General features: G+C 40.6%; 1 pseudogene; it reads right to left on the bottom strand.

Annotated features, from left to right (window-relative positions):
• Window positions 1-8,884: 8,884 nt before the first annotated feature.
• On the bottom strand, window positions 8,885-11,481 carry LOC112266331 (annotated as a pseudogene).
• Between the last annotated feature and the right edge of the window lie 810 nt (window positions 11,482-12,291).

Raw genomic sequence — 12,291 nt, 5'->3', positions numbered from 1 at the left:
GTATCTATATCCACAGTAAATCGACATAACCTGAAAGGCCGCTCAACAAGGAAGAAGCCACTGCTCCAAAACCTCCATAAAAAAGCCAGACTACGGTTTGCAACTGCACATGGGGACAAAGATCGTACTTTTTGGAGAAATGTCCTCTGGTCTGATGAAACAAAAATAGAACTCTTTGGCCATAATGACCATCGTTATGTTTGGACGAAAAACGGGGATGTTTGCAAGCCGAAGAACACCATCCCAACAGTGAAGCACTAGGGTGGCAGCATCATGTTGTGGGGGTACTTTGCTGCAGGAGGGACTGGTGCACTTCACAAAATAGATGGCATCATGAGGTGGGAAAGCTATGTGGATATATTGAAGCAACATCTCAGGACATCAGTCAGGAAGTTAAAGCTTGGTCACAAATTGGTCTTCCAAATGGATAATGACCCCAAGTATACTTCCAAAGTTGTGGCAAAATGGCTTGAGGACAACAAAGTCAAGGTATTGGAGTGGCCATCAGAAAGCCTTGACCTCAATCCCATAGAAAATGTGTGGGCAGAACTAAAAAAGTGTGTGTGAGCAACTTATTGTGGGAAGCTTGTGGAAGGCTACACGAAATGCTTGTCCATAGTTAAACAGTGTAAAGGCAATGCTACCAAATACTAATTGAGTGCATGTAAACCTCTGACCCATTGGGAATGTGATGAAATAAATCATTCTCTACTATTATTTCACATTCTTAAAATAAAGTGGTGATCCTAACTGACCTAAGACCTAAAATTTTTACTAGGATTAAATGTCAGGAATTGTGAAAAACTGAGTTTAAATGTATTTGGCTAAGGTGTATGTAAACTTCCAATTTCAACTGTATGTGCTAAAATGTATATTTGTAGCATCTAAGTCTAGTCAAGGACAACACATTATTTTCATGTTGAAAGGTGCTAGTTCCAGTGTTTTGGAATCTTTGTCTTATAGTAATGAAATGTTTAACAATGATTGTTGTTCAAAATGTTTGCAATAAAATATTGTTTTCATGTTTTTCTTTTACATCGATGTCATTTCTACCACACCTTGTCATTTCCATCTCAACCCATATTTTTGAGGTAAATGAGTATATGTATAATTTACATACATTTATTTGTTTTTGATATGGAAATCATATGGTTGTTATCATAATCTCACAAAAAGGTTGGGTGGAAATGATAAATGTTTTCAGCTATCACCAGGCAAGTTTATACATTCAGGTGTCATGTTGAATTATTAATATTAAGAAGACCTATTTTAAGTGATTTTTAAGGTTAAGTACAAATGTATAAGAAATTTGTTATAAATCAATTGTATATTTCATTTTCAACAAAAATGGATGTTTAATGACATGCTAGAAATTACATTTGTCTATGGGTGTCTGGGAAAAATGACAAAAATATATACATTCCTGAATAGTATGATCACAGCCATTATCAGATATAGTTTCTAGAAAAATCAAAGTACAGTACTGATAAAATGGTGTTTTAATTTCTGAAAGTTTGCACTGTCAAAGTGCCCGAAGTTGCAGAATCACCCTTAGATCCAATTCCTCAGAACTCCAGTCCTCACTTCCTCAGATCAGTGTCAATGTTTCTGTGGGTGAACAGTAAACACACAGCCACTATTTTCAGTCCAACAGTTTTATGCCCACCACTACAACACTACGCTTACTACCCAGGGAATATTACACAACTTATTGGTTAGAAAAAACATTTTCAATGTCTTGAACAAGACAACTGGAAGGCATTGATGATACAGAGTCAAGAATAGTGTGTTGAAAGTATTTATTTTGTATATAAACATCTCTGAGGAAGAATGCAGTGGAATAACACCACCAAATCTACTTCAAACCATACATAACATCATTAGTTACGATGAATAGAAAACATGATAGCTAGGTCCAGCCTGCCTGACCACTAGGTCCTGCCTGCTGGCCAGAAAGCTAAAGTATTCAGACCCCTTGACTTTTTCCACATTTTTTACATGTTACAGCCTTATTCCGAAATGGATTAAATCTACACACAATACCACATAATGAAAAAGCAACAAAAAAAAGTTTTACATTTTTGGAAATGTGTATAAAAACATAAATACCTTATTTACATAAGTATTCAGACCCTTTGCTATGAGACTCAAAATTGAGCTCAGGTGCATCCTGTTTCCATTAAGCATCCTTTGAGATGTTTCTACAACTTGATTGGAGTCCACCTGTGGTAAATTCAATTGATTGGACATGATTTGGAAAGGCACCTGTCTATATAAGGTCCCACAGTTGACAGAGGATGTCAGAGCAAAAACCAAGCCATGAGGTCAAAGGAATTGTCCGTGGAGCGCCAAGGCAGGATTGTGTCGAGGCACAGATCTGGGGAAGGATACCAAGACATTTCTGCATCATTGAAGGTCCCCAAGAACACAGTGGCCTCCATCATTCTTAAATGGAAGAAGTTTGGAACCACCAAGACTCTTCCTAGAGCTGGCTGCCCAGCCAAACTGGGCAATTGGGGGAAGGGCCTTGGTCAGGAAGGTAACCAAGTACCCAATGGTCAATCTGACAGAACTCAAGAGTTCCTCTGTGGAGATGGGAGAACCTTCCAGAAGGACAACTATCTCTGCAGCACTCCACCAATCAGGCCTTTACGGTAGAGTGGCCAATCCTCAGTAAAAGGTACATGGCAGCCTGCTTGGCATTTTCCAAAAGGCACCGAAAGACTCTGACCACGAGAAACAAGAATTTTTGGTCTGATGAAACCGAGAATGATCTATTTGGCCTGAATGCTAAGCGTCACGTCTGGAGGAAACCTGGCACCATCCTTACGGTGAAGCATGGTGGTGGCAGCATCATGCTGTGGGAATGTTTTTCAGAGGCAGGGACTGGAGACTAGTCAGCATTGAGACAAAGATGAATGGAGCAAAGTACAGAGAGATCCTTGATGACCTCAGACTGGGGTGAAAGTTCAACCTTCCAACAGGACAACAAACCTTAGCACACAGCCAAGACAACGCAGGAGTGGCTTCGGGACAAGTCTGTCTTTGAGTGGCCCAGCCAGAGCCTGGACTTGAACCTGATCAAACATCTCTGGAGAGACCTGAAAACAGCTGTGCAGCGACGCTCCCCATCCAACCTGACAGAGCTTGAGAGGATCTGTAGAGAAGAATGTGAGAAACTCCCCAAATATAGATGTGCCAAGCTTGTAGCGTCATACCCAAGAAGACTCGATGCTGTAATCACTGACAAAGGTACTACAACAAAGTACTGAGTAAAGGGTCTGAATACTTAAGTAAATGTGATACTTCCGTTTAAAAAAATATATAAATTAGCAGAAATTTCTTAAAACCCGCTTCTGCTTTTTTCATTATGGGGTATTGTGTGTAGATTGATGAGGAATAAAACAATTGAATACATTTCAGAAGAAGACTGTAACCTAACAAAATGTGTAAAAAGTCCAGGGTTCTGAATGCTTTCCGAAGGCCCTGTATGTCTGCCCGACCAGACAAATAGTTCCTGGTTAATAGAATTCCAAGAGTGTGCAAAGCTGTCATCATGGCAGAGGGTGGCTACTTTGAAGATTCTCAAATATAAAATATATTTTGATTTATTTAACACTTTTATTTAACACTACATGATTTCATATGTGTTATTTCATAGTTTTGATGTCTATACTATTATTCTACAATGTAGGAAATAGTCAAATTAAACAAAACCCTTGAATGAGTAGGTGTGTCCAAACTTTTGACTGGTACTGTAAATCTACTTGAAAATCTATGGCAACACTTGAAAACGGTTGTCTCACCATGATTAACAACCAGTTTGACAGAGCTTGAAGAATTTAGAAAATAATCATTGACAAACATTGCACAATCCAGGTGTGGAAAGCTCTTAGAGACTTACTTAGATGTACAACTGTAATCACTGCCAAATGTGATTCTAACATGTATTGACTCAGGGGTGTGACTACTTATGTAGATCTGTTTTTCATTTTCAAAAATGTCTAAAAACATGTTTTCACTTTGACATTATTGGGTTTTGTGTGTAGATGGGTGAGAAAAGTCAGGCTGTAACACAACAAAATGTGGAATAGGTTGAGGGAAATGAAATCAAATTGTATGGGCCACATACTGTACACATAGTTAGCAGATGTTATTGCGGGTGTAGCGAAATGCTTGTTTTCCTAGCTCCAGCCGTGCAGTAATATCTAACAATTAACAACAATACACACGGATCTAAAAGTATCCGTACCATAGCAGCTGCTTTGGATATGTCTTTTACTTGAGAGCTCTGCCCTCTATGCCAGGTCTCCCTGGAGAAAAGTATGTTATTGTTAACCTGGTAAAATAAGCTAAAGGTTGTGTGCTCTCTCACTAGATAGAATTGTGTGGTTCAGTGGCAGATTTTCCAAAGAAAATACACATATCAGGATTTCTCAATCAGGTTAGATACACAGCTCATTAATAAATGTAGGTACTAGTTATTGTAAATATTACAGTTCTCTAGGTCCTCCATTACCAAACCTAATGCCCCCTGTCCCCAGAAGGAAATACCAGGAAAAAGTGTTTTGCTTAAGGTATCTTCAAATCAAATCAAATCAAATGTTATTTGTCACATACACATGGTTAGCATGGTTAGCAGATGTTAATGCGAGTGTAGCAAAATGCTTCCTATTGAGGAAATGCAAGATAACTCATATTCATATTTAGATTGAGAGTTACTGACATGAATAGAAGCATATACAGTGGGGCAAAAAAATATTTATTCAGCCACCAATTGTGCAAGTTCTCCCACTTTAAAATATGAGAGAGGCCTGTAATTGTCATCATAGGTACACTTCAACTATGACAGACAAAATTAGGAAAAAAAATCCAGAAAATCACATTGTAGGATTTTTAATTGATTTATTTGCAAATTATGGTGGAAAATAAGTATTTTTAATGAAAAAAAAAATTTAAAAAAATATACTATTTTTTTTTGCCCCACTGTACAGGCAATCAATCAAATGTATTTATAAATCCCGTTTTACATTAGCAGTTGTCACAAAGTGCTTATACATATACCCAGCCTAAAACTCCAAAGAGCAAGCAATGCAGATGTGGATGCACAGTGGCTAGCAAAAACTCCTTAGAAAGGCAGGGACCTAGGAAGACATTTGTAACTTCTCATGATTCAGCCTATTTGTCAAACCAAATCTGAATGTTTGATATCCTTTTTACTGTTCACTTTTAACCAAAGGTAATCACTCAATGTCCTACTACAAGGATGTGGTCAGGTTGACACACTTCCTATTCGCAATAACACAGAGACACATACACACACACCACAGATTGCCAGGGTAAGAACAATGAGCAGTTGGGAAAATGAAGTCTACTGCGTGCTTGCCCGATATGAACAAAAACACTTAATTGAGGTTAGTGTGTAGACAAGGCTTTGTCATTAAAATAATGCCTATTTTTCAGATCTGCCAAGCAGGCTAGACGGGTGACAGTTAACTGTGTCTCCACTGAGCTGCTCCAGGCCTGGAGAGCCACAATGGAATTTCCAGAGGCCTGTGGACCTGAAGCAGTGTGATGTGGTCCAGGTAATTATCACACACACTCAATCACTCTGTCTGTTTTGTTGAATAATTATTTCCACTTAAGAAAATTGTGCCCCTCTCTTTTAGATCTTACACCCCTATTTGCTCAACTACAGCCCTCACAGCTGCAGTTGTCTGCCCTGCACCTGCTATACAGAGTTAACAGGTATCCCAGGCATCCTTGTTTCTCAGTCAGAACACTGGAATGTGAGATGGGATCTACACCTCCATTAAATTATAGAAATCCTCATTTCGTTTCATGTTTTTCAATTTGAGCTTATACTTTCTCCTTCTCAACATCTAACGCGAGGGGGACAGTGTGGCTTCGTGACGATGATCACAAGGGTCGTTGCTCATCTGTTTGACGGCTCCAACGCAGTTACACCTCCGACAAAACATCAGCTATGCGGGTGTCGGATATTACCTGTTAAGACTTGATCTGATTGAATCTTACAGTCAATCACTCTGTTTCGTTATATTATCCTTGTCATTTAATAAAATTGTGCCTCTCTTTTAGATCTGCCACCCACCCTGCCAGCAGTCCTCTGCTGTGGTATTTCATTTCCCGGCTGCACCAGTTCCCACTACACTTTGAAGACTCCCAGTTGAGCGGTATACGTACTGTCACTTCGTGCATCTCTCTTTCAGATCTGCCTTGCACTCCACCACTGCCCCTGACAGCCTCACCCGGAAGTGCATGCAGACAGACAAAGTAGAGAAAAGTAGAGTGTCTGACAAGAAAAAATAAAACAACCTTCACACACACTCTCTTTCTCTCTGTCAATGTAAATCAAAATATAACTACTTATTATTTTATGTTTTCTCCATTTTATTTGAAGATTTTGTGTAATAAAGTACATTCACAGACAAAGCAAGGTCTTTGGTTTATTGGATATTTCTCTGATTGAAATGTGTGACCAAAAGGACGTCGGCAGACCTGCAACCCTCTGGGATTGTGTGCAGGTTTTGTCATCTGAAGCTGGGCCCCAACAGCGCTCACATACAGTTGAAGTTGGAAGTTACATACACCTTAGCCAAATACAATTAAGTTTTTCACAATTCCTGACATTTAATCCGAGTAAAAATTCCCTGTCTTAGGTCAGTTAGGATCACCACTTTATTTTAAGAATGTGAAATGTCAGAATAATAGTAGAGAATTATTTCTTTCAGCTTTTATTTCTTTCATCACATTCCCAGTGGGTCAGAAGTTTACATACACTCAACTAGCATTTGGTAGCATTGCCTTTAAATTGCTTAACTTGGGTCAAATGTTTTAGGTAGCATTCCACAAGCTTCCCACAATAAGTTGGGTGAATTTTGGTCCATTCCTCCTGACAGAACTGGTGTAACTCAATCAGGTTTGTAGGCCTCCTTGCTCGCACACACTTTTTCAGTTATGCCCACAAATTGTCTATAGGATTGAGGTCAGGGCTTTCTGATGGCCACTCCAATACCTTGAAATTGTTATCCTTAAGCCATTTTGCCACAACTTTGGTCATTGTCCATTTGGAAGACCCATTTGTGACCAAGCTTTAACTTCCTGACTAATGTCTTGAGATGTTGCTTCAATATATCCACATAATTTTCCTGCGTCATGATGCCATCTATTTTGTGAAGTGCACCAGTCCCTCCTGCAGCAGAGCACCCCCACAACATGATGATGCCACCCCCGTGCTTCACGGTTGGGATGGTGTTCTTCGGCTTGCAAACATCCCCCTTTTTCCTCCAAACATATCGATGGTCATTATGGCCAAACAGTTATATTTTTGTTTCATCAGACCAGAGGACATTTCTCCAAAAAGTACAATCTTTGTCCCCATGTGCAGTTGCAAACCGTAATCTGGCTTTTTTATGGCTGTTTTGGAGCAGTGGCTTCTTCCTTGCTGAGTGCCCTTTCAGGTTATGTTGAAATAGGACTCACTTTACTGTAGATATAGATACTTTTGTACCTGTTCCATCTTCACAAGGTCCTTTGCTGTTGTTCTGGGATTGATTTGCACTTTTCACACCAAAGTACATTCATCTCTAGGAGACAGAATGCGTCTCCTTCCTGAGCGGTATGACGGCTGCGTGGTCCAATGGTGTTTATACTTGCGTACTATTGTTTGTACAGATGAATGTGGTACCTTCAGGCATTTGGAAATTGCTCCCAAGGATGAACAAGACTTGAGGTCTACAATTATTTTCTGAGGTCTTGGCTGATTTCTTTTGATTTTCCCATGATGTTAAGCAAAGAGGCACTGAGTTTGAAGGTAGTCCTTGAAATACATCCACAGGTACACCTCCAATTGACTCAAATTATGTCAATTAGCCTATCAGAAGCTTCTAAAGCCATGACATAATTTTCTGGAATTTTCCAAGCTGTTTAAAGGCACAGTTTACTTAGTGTAACTTCTAAGCCACTAGAATTGTGATACAGTGAATTATAAGTGAAATAATCTGTCTGTAAACAATTGTTGGAAAAATGACTTGTGTCATGCACAAAGTAGATGTCCTAACTGACTTGCCAAAACTCTAGGTTGTTAACAAGAAATTTGTGGAGTGGAGTCATTAGTTTTCATGACTCCAACCTAAGTGTATGTAAACTTCCGACTTCAACTGTATGAACATGGTTCCCAGGAGTGGCAGGATGATATGTTTATTGTCCTGCAAAAAGTTTTTTTATATACCAAGGCCGTTCCCTGGCTAACCATCCACATTGTTCCTGGACAAACTGACGTTTCTTCTCCACAATGAATGTATGTAGTGATCGATAGAGAAGAGGAATTACATTCAGGGTGAGTCGTCAGGCAACCAAGGCCAAGGAATGGAGAGAGAGGGGTGACCTGGAGGGAGTTCCAGACCTCAGCTTTTTATAAGGCAGAAAAGCAGAGCTGGGTGGCTGACAAGAAAAAATTTAACACAAAATGCACACACACTCTCCTATCTCTCACACACACACTCTCCTATCTCTCTCTCACACACTCTCTTATCTCTCACACACACACTCTCCTATCTCTCTCTCACACACTCTCCTATCTCTCACACACACACTCTCCTATCTCTCCCTCACACACACACGCTATGTAAATATGTAAATAAATTGGAATAGTTTACTTTATGTGTACTTTTAGGATTGGAGATATCTAGGTCTACAAATCTCTACAGTGCAGTTAACAAATATACTCTTTAATAACTGACAACAATTACAATAATAATCCATAATAGAGTGACCAATACTGACTGTGTTGTGATTGTTTAGAGTTTTAATTAGTACACAAGTAGTGCTTCAGGGTGGGATCCAACCGTGTCTGAAAAGCAGCAGAAAAGGTCACCAAAATGTCTGTTATGGCTGTACACGTCTGTCTTGACTAGGCTAGCTGCTGATACCTGGCCTCATGCCATAGTCACAATTCCTTAGAACTCCAGTCCTTGTTTCACAGAATCTGATCTTACATGTCATCTAGGATCATCTCTCCCATTCCCAGCTATAAACCTAACCATTATGAGGTAAATCTCAAAACTGTTCCGGGAACAGTGGGTGAATGAGTGTGTGCCCTTACATCCTTATGGTCCTTCTTGAGGAAGGCGAGCTCTTCCTTCACAGACTCGATCTGGCTCTCCAGCTGCATGCGTTTCAGGTTGGTGTCGTCAATCATCTTCTTCAGACCAATCAGGTCCTTCTCCACAGTCTTCCTGGCCTGCTTCTCGTTGTCCAGCCTGCATGTAGGAGGAGAGGACAGGAGCATGTATCAGTCTCTCTTAGCCCCATACAATGTAAAAAGCGACATTGGGTTTTAGCAAAGACTGCTATATGTAAATGAGCACCATTTTCATAAAATTGTTTATTATAATGTCATAATAATAATAATCAAATAATATACATTTTATTTTGTGTATTTTTGTCCTATTTTGTTTTAATGAATTGAAGGTACTACTGAGTACTTTAAATACATCTCCAGGTGATAGCATGTCATGTCTCACTTGTTTTTGAAGTCATCATTGGCCAGTTTGGTGTTGTCCATTTGCAGTAACAAACGTGCATTATCCATGGTCATATCACGGAGCTGAAACCGAGAGAACATGGGCCAGTTATTGAGAATCCAGTAAACACACCAAATGATTCACAGACAGAGATCAAGTGACTATCAGCTGAATAAGCTCAGTTGACATAGACATACAGTACTGTACATTGATCATTTAATGGGCAAAAATGTGGAATAAATCAGTCTAATTATTCATATTAAATTATATGAATCACCTTCTTCCTGAGGTCATTCAATGGTTTCTCAACCACATCCCAGTCGCAGCCGTTGGGTTCTCCGCTCTTGTCCAAGATGTCCTCCAGATGTTTGTTGGTTCCTCCAGGTTCCTCACCCTGCCCAGGTAGCCGGACAGACGGTCGTTGAGACCCTTGATGGTCTTCTTATCATCCGGGGCGGGCCCGGGGGCAGGACAGACCTCCTTCGAATTCTCCAGGTCAGAACGCATGGCGTTCCGTAGCCCCTCCAGACTGGCCACAGACACCCTGGAACCTCTTCCCCCGGCCCCACCGAACATGCTGAAGGCACTGTTCCTAGACATGGCAGTAGTTGGTTGATTGGGTGAGTTGAGAAAGAAAATAGAGAAGTGTAGAACCGATAGTCACCTGTACAGGTAGTGATTGAGAGATGCGAGGGACTGTTGTTATACCACTGCTCAACACCTGAAACCGGCCCCAAAGATACGATTGGCTGTAGTACGTCCAGCACACCCCCGGGAAAACAGGTTTAGAGTAAACATTCAAGTTTTCCTTTGTGACTTTGTTGTTTTTACTATGAAATGTAGAGTTCCACCTCAGCTGATTGGACAGAGGCGGACACCTGAGTGGTGAGGGTTGGTCCTTGCCCACCTTAAAATCGGGTGATAACCTGAGAAGAGGTGCTTTCCCTAAACTCTGAGTCTGATACTTGAGACTCCTTCTCTCTGTCATTCTGACAAGAACACAAAGACAAGATGTCCAAACCAGGCGGATACAGCAGCCAGTCTGACACTCCCTCGGGTAACAGGCCCAAAATCTACCCGAACGTCGCCACTAACAAGGACCTTCTAGAGCCCAACAACCCCAAGGTGGACCCGAAGGACCAGTCAGCCAAGAGCCAGGAGAAGGACCAGATGGTTGGACTCAACGACAAGTTTATAGCGTTCATTGACAAGGTGTGTTATTTCATTATTATTATTATTATTATTGATTGGATTGATCATTTTACAAAATCAATACATTGATGCAATAGGCCTGTCTGAAGTCTGCTGGTAATAGAGAAACACATGTATGGCACTCCTACGTAATTATTTCAGCCATATGATATTTGATTTGATGCTTAATTTATGCATTTTCTTCCAATTCATTGTGTAATAATTCCATTAGATAGACCCAAAACACATCTTGAGATAAAACAAATGTATATTGCTAATTATCTACAGGCCTACTTTTTATACATTCTACTTAACTGTCATTATACTTCATTACCACCTTTACATAATTAGAAGCCTACCTTCACTAAAATAAGAGCCTCTGTAATCATCCCAGCAGCGGGGTTTATGTAGCCAAAACATCCTACCCAGAGAGAGGTGCTCTAGCAGTCTCATCACCATCACTCACAGCTGTAAAGAAAACCTGTCAGACATAGAGTCTCCTGCTCTCTGCTCCGCGTTCTGAGTCTCTCTCTCTCTCTCTCTCTCTCTCTCTCTCTTTCATTCTTTCTCTCACTTTCATTATCTCTTCTCTCTCTCTCTTTCATTCTTTCTCTCACCTCTCTCTCTCCGTTGATCATAGGGCATTTTCAACTGCTAAGGTGCTACCTTGTGGCCAATAACAGAATACCATTTCAAAATGGAATTATTTTTAATCTCTTGCAAATTTTCCAAACCTATTTTCTCATATAGATTTTTGGACTTGGATTTAGTCGATATTATATAATATTTTTGTTGGGTTACATTTGTGAGTGTGGGGGCCTATTTGTTGTTAACAGACATATGTTGTATGTTGTAGTGAATCACACATTGGTTCTATATTTAACGGCCATGAGAGTCTGGGTGTAAACCTAATGCATGTTGCTGCCACCAAGCAGCCAGAAAGTGTGCTTGCCACACACACACAAACCCACACAGTGGAATTATAGCTGTGGGCAGATCTGGTGTTGCCCAGTTAGTGTAATGAGACCCTTCATCACTGAGGCTCCACATATGTGCACACGCACGCACGCACACACACACACAATGGCATCCCACAAGACCAACAGTTTGTAGAGTCACTTTTTCAATATCTGTTCAATTCCTGCTAGCAGAGAAGTGGAGGCTTACAAATCTTAACCCACAATCCCCCAGTGACATGAATAAACATGGATAGGAGTTTTTTCCTTCTATAACTCATTGTAGTTTTCTCTGACTGGTTTCAGATGCAACAACCTTGATTGAGTTTCTGATCCAATATACTCGCTCTCCCTCTCCCTTTAGGTGCAAAACCTGGAGCAGCAGAACAAGGTCCTGGACACGCGTCTGAAGATCCTGAAGGAGCAGGAGGACTACCAAGGCAACGTGGACGCTGTGGTCCAACAGCTGGCCAATGAGTTGCAGCAGCAGATCCAGAAACTGGCCCGGGACAAACAGAAACTGGCCCGGGACAAACAGAAACTGGCCCGGGACAAACAGAAACTGGCCCGGGACAAACAGAAACTGAAGCTGGAGCTGG

This window comes from Oncorhynchus tshawytscha, linkage group LG07 (assembly GCF_018296145.1).
Source record: "Oncorhynchus tshawytscha isolate Ot180627B linkage group LG07, Otsh_v2.0, whole genome shotgun sequence".
NCBI classification, from domain to species: Eukaryota; Metazoa; Chordata; class Actinopteri; order Salmoniformes; family Salmonidae; genus Oncorhynchus; species Oncorhynchus tshawytscha.
The sequence above is the reverse complement of the archived record's forward strand: the minus strand, read 5'-3'. Positions and strand labels throughout refer to the sequence as shown.